The sequence below is a fragment of the Schistocerca nitens genome, chromosome 6 (assembly GCF_023898315.1).
Source record: "Schistocerca nitens isolate TAMUIC-IGC-003100 chromosome 6, iqSchNite1.1, whole genome shotgun sequence".
Taxonomy (NCBI): domain Eukaryota; kingdom Metazoa; phylum Arthropoda; class Insecta; order Orthoptera; family Acrididae; genus Schistocerca; species Schistocerca nitens.
The window spans coordinates 530,592,547-530,602,637 of NC_064619.1; the positions used below are offsets into that span (position 1 = coordinate 530,592,547).

The 10,091-nt window shown below is 42.5% G+C and overlaps 1 protein-coding gene across 1 annotated transcript in view; it reads right to left on the reverse strand.

Moving 5' to 3' along the window:
* LOC126262312 (alpha-tocopherol transfer protein-like) overlaps positions 1-6,615 on the reverse strand; it is a 116,146-nt gene extending 109,531 nt beyond the window's left edge. The window contains exon 1 of the mRNA XM_049958863.1: positions 6,502-6,615. The gene's annotated coding sequence lies outside the window, so the exon portion shown is untranslated. The remainder of the gene's footprint in view (positions 1-6,501) is intronic.
* Between the last annotated feature and the right edge of the window lie 3,476 nt (positions 6,616-10,091).

A 10,091-nucleotide genomic window follows, 5' to 3' on the forward strand; every position in this document is an offset into this window, starting at 1 on the left:
CTGACAGAGGAGAAAAATTTTGAGCAATTTGTGTCGAGATTCAATAAAAAAGGAACATAATTCAATGATTTAAACGCAATGTTCGAAGGAACTATTGGTCGTTTACTAGGATTTATTAAAAACAATCCGAATTCACGGAATGAGGCCAGTTAGGTCTGTGGAGGAGAGCTGTGACCTTCGTCTCGAAGTACATTACATAAAACAAAGTCTTGATCACATGTTACCTTACTAAAACTCAGTACCCGTTTCGGCTTTACAGCCATCATTGGATCTAAAAATTACAGCAGCCGGACATAGGTGCGTTGTCAGCACATGATTACGCGCCTACGTGACGCTGCTCTACTTTTTACATCTGATGATGGCTGCAAAGCCGAAACCGGTACTCAGTTTTAATACAGTAGCAAGTGACCAAGACTCTGACATATACAATACCATCCAAATTAATAAATTTTTACAGTAAGCGACGTTCAGACGTTACAGTTATTGTCTTTTCAAATACCAACTCCTTTCGTCTGATTGTCTAGGACACTTACTTTATTTCTTGCTGGTGTTTATTCGGAAATGCAAGAATATGTGAGAAGTGCATAGTGTCTGTGCGATAGGGAAGCACCAGAGAGACTACCTTTAATCAAAATTCGTAGCATTCATATGAACTGTATTTTCAGGAAACGATTATGGTTCGGTGTCAGCTAAGGGAAATCCGTGACTTCTCAGTTGCCACTGTGCTCTAGTAAATACTCCTAAGAAAAACTGTTACCAAAACAGGAGGTTTGTTTCCGACACACTTGGTACTTCCAACCGGATAAAAATCTATAAACTGACTAAGCAATAAACTTTGTTTAAACAAGGAAAGAAAAAGCGTACGCCGTTTCTTAATGGAAATAAGAAGGAAGCCTAGGGTATAACATCTTACTGACGAGGAACTCATTGGAGAGCATGCTCTGATCTCGATATGGATAAGAAATCAGCCTTGTCCTATTCAAAGGCATCTATCCCGGCATTTATCTTTAGTGATTTAGGCAGTTTTGACCGTCTTTCTCTTCATGATGAGACACTTCGCGCACCCATCTCTTCCTCTGTCAAGTGGTACATAAAAAAACGTGCTGCTGAGCCTCGCGGCCTTGGAAACAACTGACTCGATCACACTTACAGGTGTGAATCAAGCAGTGGGTTTGGACACCGATGAATCAAAGCTGACTCATTAATTGAAATATATTCCGAAAAAAGGTTTACAAACAAAGAGGATAACGAATGTTAAGCTCAGAAACCGAGAGGAAAGACAGCACTAGTATTCAATCCCAGGTTCACATGTGCACAAGCATCGATTAAAATTTACGCAGAAGGTGGCCGGCGGTTTTCTTCTGATGAGATCATTTACGTACCACGAAAAGTAAACGTCATACTCGATTTTAAAGGGCTGTGGCTACTCCTGCAACCGGGAGAAGCCTTATAGACAGACTTTCGCCAACATGGTTCCTAACGCGAGTTTTAATGTGCTAACCAGTGACTACGTGGACGGTACGTAGTGACTGCTCCAGGACACCAACAAAAGCGAGGGTGAGTTGTTTTGTTAGGCTCTAATTGAAATCTCGATGCTAGAAAGAAAACAGCTGTCAGGGTAGTCACTCATTTCTATTGCCGGTCGGAGTGGCCGAGCGGTTCTAGGCGCTACAGTCTGGAACCGCGCGACCGCTGCGGTCGCAGGTTCGAATCCTGCCTCGGGCATGGATGTGTGTGGTGTCCTTAGGTTAGTTAGGTTTAAGTAGTTCTAAGTGGGGACTAATGACCTGAGCAGTTAAGTCCCATATTGCTCAGAGTCATTTGAACCATTTCTATTGCCACCATGAACAGCCGTTCATACGATATGTTCGTCTTACAAGCGAGTTCTGAGGGAATTCTATAGGTAAGTTGGAATACCTGGCTATTCATAATCACTATCTCCCACGAAGCTATCACTCCGCCCCTGAAGGCCTTCTACAAACTAAGGGGCCTCTTTAACGGTCACAGCCATCTTGGTGACCATCAATAACTATAGCTTGAATGGTGTTGCATAAATTTACCTGGTTCAGTGTTACCCCTCAACAGAGCGAATGATGATAGGTAATTTCTGTGAGACTCTCCTCTGGGGGACAGAGAAAAATATGGGGAGGCAGCTGTTTTTTATTTTAATTATTATTTTAGTTTCCTTACAAAATAAAAGTAGTATCAAGCATAGCAGCACAAAGTACATTGAAAGAAGCGGCTTCCAATCCAACGTTAGCATAAATGATTGAAAGTCAATCGCTGCTACAGTAGTGGAGTGAGATAACAACTGTCAGAGGAATAAGAATATAGCGTGATATACCATACTGTGCATGTCATGTAATTTTAATACTGAATATCTGACAGCTTTAGTTACTTACTTACAAATGTAGTGCTCGGTCGGTGTACAACCTGTCTTCCTGCCAGGGGGTCTCTTACGAGATGTGGAGGAAGGTCTGTTGGCAGCGACTGAGCACACTGAGTACATCTGACTGCAAAACTTGGCTCGTGTCGACACGAACGACGCCTGCCGCCAGGGTTCATAGGTCTTCCTAGCTTCCTACCGGCGGCTGGCTGATTTGGCGAAGAAAGATTGCCTCATCCGCAGGGCGGAAGCAGAGCTATCGTTTTGCAGCATCGTTCCCAGAATCTATCGCGGCTCTCTCGTGTGGAGCAGAGTGAAAGGTCTAAACAAAAGGCTCAAACGATTCAGCGACAGAATCGGATGCAATTTTCCCGACTTCCGCTAACGGGTGAAGAATTATAGGGTTACCCTTAGTAAGTCAGACGTGCACTAAACGCAGGCCACGGCTAGTAGGGTAGCAGAGTAAGTGTGGCGTTCACATGTTGCTGTTTTAGGATAGAGAAATCAATTCACAGGTCCCATAAGATACTCTTTGAGTCCAGGCGTCGTAGCATTCGTCATAACACATCGCAGAAAGAAAACATTAATGTAGTATTAATTAACTGCAGGAGCATCTAGGTCCTGGGACCAATCTCGCTTATAAACGATAACAATGCAAACGTAGTACTAAGGTAAGAAAGCTGGTTGAAATGGCAATAAAATTCCAAATTCCGATTGGGATGTATATTGCAAAGACAGGTTGAACGCTGGTGATGAAAGCGTATTTATAGCCACAAAAAATTCAATAATATCTAGTGAGATTATTACAGATTTGGAGTGCGATAATTTTGCTCAAGACTGGATCAAACATGGTCATCGGATACTTTATAGACCCCCGCCACAGTAACAGTAGTGACGGAACAGTTGAGGGGAAACTTGGAGAATATTTAACGTAAATCTTCTGGCCATTTTATAGTTTTAGGAGGAGATTCTAACCTACTAGCTACAGACAGAGAGACTAAAGTGATTAGGACGTGGAGTAGGGATAGAGGAACATGCGAAGTTGTTCTAAAAGCTTTATCCGAAAATTACCATCAGTACTTAATGAACCGCGCAACCGCTACGGTCGCAGGTTCGAATCCTGCCTCAGGCATGGATGTGTGTGATGTCCTTAGGTTCGTTAGGTTTAAGTAGTTCTAAAGTTCTAGGGGACTGATGACCTCAGAAGTTAAGTCCCATAGTACTCAGAGCCATTTGAACCATTTGAACTTAATGAAAGCACCGACTCAGAAGACAACGTATTAGGCCTGTTGTTGACAAACAGACTTAAATTTTTCGACTAAGCGTAGAGTCGGGAATCAGTGATCATAAGGCATCGCTGAATACAACTGTAAATACGAATACAAAGAAAGGCAGGAAGATTTTTCTGCTTAGCAAGGGCGACAAGAAACAGATTTCGGATTACCTGAGTGGTCAGCACGAAAATTTCATCTCCAGCAATAACAACGCTGAGCATCAATTAGTGAAGCTCAAGAGAATATGCGTTAGACAGATATGTGCTGAGCAACGTTGTGAGGCAACGTTGTGAGGGTGAAAACGACCCGCCGTGGTTCGGCAGCTGTGTTAGAAAACTGATAAAGAAGCAGAGAGAGCTCCACTGCAAACTGAAACGTAGCCAAAGTCTGAGAGATAAACAAAAACAAAATGAAACCAATAGTAGTGAAAGGAGAGCCATGCATGAAGCGTTCAGGTAAATAGAAAGTAAAATTCTGCCTACCAACTTGACAGAAAATCCTAAGAAGCTTTTGTCTTACGTTAAATCAGTAAAAGGACAGAAGCCATCTGTCCAGATACTCTGTGAGCACAATGGGATTGAAACGTAAGACGACAGAGAAAAGGCTGAAATATTAAACGTAATTTTCCAAAACTCTTTCATACAGGAAGGTCGCACTGTAGTGCTTATTTTAAATTGTTACACGAACGAAAAAATGGTTGATATCGAAAAAAGTGAGCATGGAACAGAAAAGCAACTGAAATCGCTGAACATAGGGAAGGTCACTCGACTTGAGTGGGTACTAGTACGACTCTGCATAGAGTATACGATAGAATTTGCCCGTCTTCTATCAGCGGTGTACCATGTGTCTTTGGTGGAGCGAAATGTTCCCGACAGTTGGAAACAAGCACAGGTCATTCCCGTTTTCAAGAAAGGGCGTCAAACAGAAGCACAAAAATATTATTGCCTTCAATCTCTCACATCAGTCAGATGCAAAATTTCGGAATATGTTTTATGCTCCCGTATTACGACATTTCTGGAGGCCGGAAATCGATGTAGGAATCAACATGGGTTCCGAAAACACCGATCGTGTGAAACCCAGCTCGCTCTGTTCGTCCAAGGGACACGGAAAGCGGAAAATGCCGGCGCCCAGGTTGTTGCCATGTTCCTTTACTTCCGGAAGGCATTCGATACAGTTCCACACTACCACTTAATGAACAAAATACGAGCGACTCGACTGAAGAGTTTCTAGAAAACAAAACACCACGTCATTTAGAAAGGAAAGAAATCTTCAGGCACAAATGCAAATTTGGGTGTGCTCCAGGCGAGTGCTATAGACCCGTTACTTTTCATAATATGTAATACATAACGTTGGAAGTTCCATGAGACTTTTCGCAGTTGATGCTGTTATGTACAGAGAAATAGCGACGCTTTAAAATTTTAGCGAAAAATAGGAAGATCTGCCGAGAATCGACACTTGTACAGGGAGTGAAAAGTTGACCGTCAACATAAAGGAATGTAATGTACTGCGAATATATAGACAGAAAATCCCTTCATTACATGATTAGACGATTATGCAACAATCACTGGAAGCAGTTACTTCCATAAAATATTTAGTATGCATGTGGAGCGATTTGAAATCGAATGATCGCATAAAATTAATCGGGGATAACTCAGACGTCAGACTAAGATTGATTGGAAGAATCCTTAGGGAAATTTAGTCCATCAACAAAGGAAATGGCTTACAAAACAGCTGTTCAACCAATACTTGGAAATTGCTCGTCAGTATGGGAACAGTACCAGGTAGGACTGATAGAGGAAATAGTGAATATCCAAAGAAGAACAGGACATTTCGTTACAGATTTATTTAGTAAGCACGAAAGCGTAACAATAATGATCAATGAAATCTAGTTTCAGGCGCTCCAAGAGAGCCGTTCTGCCACAAACATATTGCTTCCTGCCATGTACGTATATCTCGCGAAAGTTCCATGAAGATAAAATGAGAGAGACTCGAGCCCACGTGGAAGTATATCGGCATACGATCTTCCCGTGAACTGTTTGCGACTGGAAGAGGAAAGGAGGGAAGTGACAGTGGCGCACAAAGTACCCTCCGCCACACACTGCAAGGTAGATTGCGGAGTATAGACGTAGATGTAGATGTCACTGTAATTACCATCTTCCGTTCACTAAGAAGAAGCTGGATATTGGGACGCATCGTTTGTTCCAATGTCAAATGTTTACTCTTCGGATCTCTGTTCCTGTTCCTCTGTTCCTTAGGTTTTATGAAAGGACTCTATAGAAATCCTGTATATTAATGACTTACAATGTAACACCTATTGTGATGTCCACAGCTCGTGGTCTAGCCGTTACCGTTCCTGCCTCTAGGCCCCGAGTTCACTTGTTCCATTCCCGGTCGGGTCGGAGATTTTCCCTGCTCGGAGCCTGGGTTTTGTGTTGTCATCATCATTTCATCATCGAGGTGCAAGTAGCCGAAGTGGCGTGAATAATTTGCACTAGGTGGGTACTCGCGGCCAATAATGCCGAACGATCATTTTATTTTTCATAAGTTGTGGTCTTAGACTCGTCGCAGATGACGCAGTTATTAATGACAAAATGTTGTAATCAAGACATGCTAGTAATGGTCATTCAGATCTTGACAAAATGTCAGTCCTTCCGGAGATAGGCATAATTGCTAGAACAGGTTAAAGATTAACTAATTTTTGAACATTTCACCAAGAGAAATGTTTTTGCGTCGTTCTAAAATCGCGAGGTGTAGCTCATATCTTATGTCCTGCGACATGCACTGCACGTTAGCTACCGGAGTGGTACGCAGATGTATTGGTGGCTCTGAAACTTCGCTTACCTCAGCTAAGTGCGCAGGACTTGGACAGCTGGGTGGGAGAGTGGTTCGCCAAGCGTTCTCGTGAGTAGCGACGGAGCGGCGGCCGCCTCCGGTAGGCCTTTATAAGGCGATTTGCCGCCCCCTCCGCCCCCTCCGCCCCCTCCAGGCACGCCGGCACCTCCAGGAGGCGACGGTCACGTGGCGTGGCGTGCGCCTCCGCCGCGTCGGACACCCGACACTGCCTGGATCGCCCGCAAGGCCGCGAGGGCGCCAGGTTTTCTCCTGTCCTGCGTCCGTCTTCAAAGATTCCTTGTGGTCCGCAATGGGCCACGTGTTTCCCGTCTCTGGAAAATCTGTCCTCTCGCAACGCGACGACTGTTTCGATAACTGGCATAATATTATTACGAATCCGAGATTCATTCACATTCGTACCTTGTACTACGGTCGGTTTTAGCGTTCCATAGCTTAGTCGTTTAAAAGGGAACCCTTACAGCAATACTTCGTTGTCTGCCTGTCTGTACGTTCCACTGTTTAAAGCCGCTTTTCTCAGGAACTGGTAAATGTATCAAGCTGAAATTTATGTCGCATATCAAGGTAAACAGTCCCTTGGCGGTGAAATTGAATCATCTAAGTCATTGCAATCAAAAGATACGGATATTTATACCACATACTTTGATATTCGCAAACTCTCATTGCTCCTGATCTACTGGGTGATCAAAAAGTCAGTATAAATTTGATAAGCTGAATAAATCATGGAATAATGTAGATAGAGATGTACAAATTGACACACATGCTTGGAATGACATGGGGTTTTATTAGAACCAAAAGAATACAAAAGTCAAAAAATGTCCGATAGATGGCGCTTCATCTGATCAGAATAGAAATAATTAGCATAACAAAGTAAGACAAAGCAATCATGATGTTCTTTACAGTAAATGCTCAATATGTCCACCATCATTCCTCAACAATAGCTAAAGTCGAGGAATAATGTTGTGAACAGCACTGTAAAGCATGTCCGGAGTTATGGTGAGGCATTGGCGTCGGATGTTGTCTTTCAGCATCCCTAGAGATGTCTGTCGATCAAGATACACTTGCGACTTCAGATAACCCCAAAGCCAATAATCGCACGGACTGAGGTCTGGGAACCTGGGAGGCCAAGCATGACGAAAGTGGCGGCTGAGCACACGATCATTACCAAACGACGCGCGCAAGAGATCTTTCACTCGTCTAGGAATATGTGGTGTTTTCTTTGGTTCTAATAAAACCCCATGTCATTCTAAGCATGTGCGTCAATTTTTACCTCTCTATCAACATTATTCCATGGTTTATTAAGTTTTCAAATTTATACTGACTTTTTGATCACCCGGTATATTAACGACATAGGAGACAATTTGAGTAATCGTCTTAGATTGTTTGCAGATGATGCTGTCATTTACGGTATTGTAAAGTCATCACATGATCCAAACGACTTGCAAAATGATTTAGATAAAATATCTGTGTGGTTCGAAAAGTCTCAATTGACCCTGAATAAGGAAAAGTGTGAAGTTATTCACATAAGTACTAAAAGAAATCAGCTAAATTTCGATTACGCGATAAGTCACACAAATCTGAAGGCAGTAAATTCAGCTAAATACTTAGGGATTACAATTACAAATAACCTAAATTGGAACGATCACATAGATAATATTGTGGGTAGAGCAAACCAAAGACTGCGATTCATTGGCAGAACATTTAGAAGGTGCAACAGGTCTGCTAAAGAGATTGCTTACACCATGCTTGTCCGTTCTATTCTGGAGTATTGCTGTGCGGTGTGCGATACGCATCAGGTGGGACTGACGGATGACATCGAAAAAGTACAAAGAAGGGCAACTCGTTTTGTATTAACGCGAAATAGGGGAGATAGTGTCACAGACATGATATGTAAATTGGAGTGGAAATCATTAAAACAAAGGCTTTCTCGTTGCGACGGGATCTTCTCATGAAATTTCAATCACCAGTTTTCTCCTCCGATTGCGAAAACATTCTGTTGGCGCCCACCTACATAGGGAGAAATGATCATCACGATAAAATAAGAGAAATCAGGGCTCGCACAGAAAAATTTGAGTGCTCGTTTTTCCCGCGTGCCATTCCAGAGTGCAACGGTAGAGAGACAGCTTGAAGGTGGTTCATTGAACCCTCTGCCAGGCACTTTATTGTGAATGGCAGACTAATCACGTAAATATAGACATAGAAAACCTATAGGGTACTTCCAGTTGACTTAGTATCATGAACCATTGCAGGAAGTAAGTAACCAGGAATAACATAAACTTGCACAAGTTTCAAAATGACAACAAAATCTTGTGATGTTTCCGAATCGACAGCATTCAGTATTAACAGTGCAGTAACATCGGCAGAACCTCTAGATGTGAGCACGTGTTGTGATTCTCCAAGAAAGGTGTATAAATGAAAACAGAAATCAAAACGTTAGTACGCGGAATTAGATACTACAACAGAGCAGACTGTCCGATGTCTTGAAAAATACAGGGTGATCTCTGTGAAAACAATAAATATTCTGGTTCGGAGACCTACGTTCTTAGTCCTCTCCGGGACTTGGTTTTTGATTCTGAAAGCGTAATGATAAACGAAAATTCTCATTGGAATGCAAACTCATTGCTGCAGCAAGAACGATGTTCTGTGTTCAATGCAGTAATCGCATTCAGAGGTCAATAGTCTTGCAGTACACTTCCATAAAACTTGGGTTTCATAAAATCATTGGCACAAATGCGTTCGCAATTTTGCTCGCCTTGAATGGAAATAGCGGCCTGAAACTACCTACGGTTACTTTTGTATACCGTAATCGGCGATTTGAGTGATGTGTGCAGTGACGAAGGGTCAGTAACAGATAAAACAAAAAAAAATTCTCGTAAATAAAATGCGTTCATATGTGACACGATACAATAATGATATCTCAGATGTTACCAAAACTAATTTCATAGTTTTTTCGCAACTTTCTCGCTGGAAGTTTCTACGAATTCTACGAAACGGAAATTCATCAGCGATGAAATTTTATGTTGTGCAAGTGGAACAGTTTCACATTTCACGAATGTCAGGGCTCCCAAAAAATGGAATTCGCGTTCGGAGCGACCGGAATTGTGTAGGGGATATGTGAGGGATTCCCAGTGAAACGTGACTGAAGCGCGCCGTCAAGTCCAAACTCACAGGAATGTTGAAAGACGGCATTATTCTGTTGCAAGACATTGCCTGCCTACATACTGCCTATGTTGTTTCGATCACGCTGCAGAATTTCCGCTGGGAAACCCTTACACATCGTTCATACAGTCCATACAGAACATATAAAATCTGTCACTGTACTTGCCAGGATAGAACTGAAAATGTTTAGATGACCCCATGGATTAATTTACAGTATCATATTCCGCACATTCACATCTACATACAGGGTGGTCACAAACAGTCTAAAAAGTTAGTAAGCCCGTTACAGGGTAGATTGTGCTGAGAAGCACTCATTAAGAAAGAACTCGTTTCCAAGTTAATTAACATTGAAGTTAGCCTCTCAGGACATTGCTTGGGCAAGTGGTTTGTTAGAGACGGTGTGGCCAAAGGCGTTCTTCGTT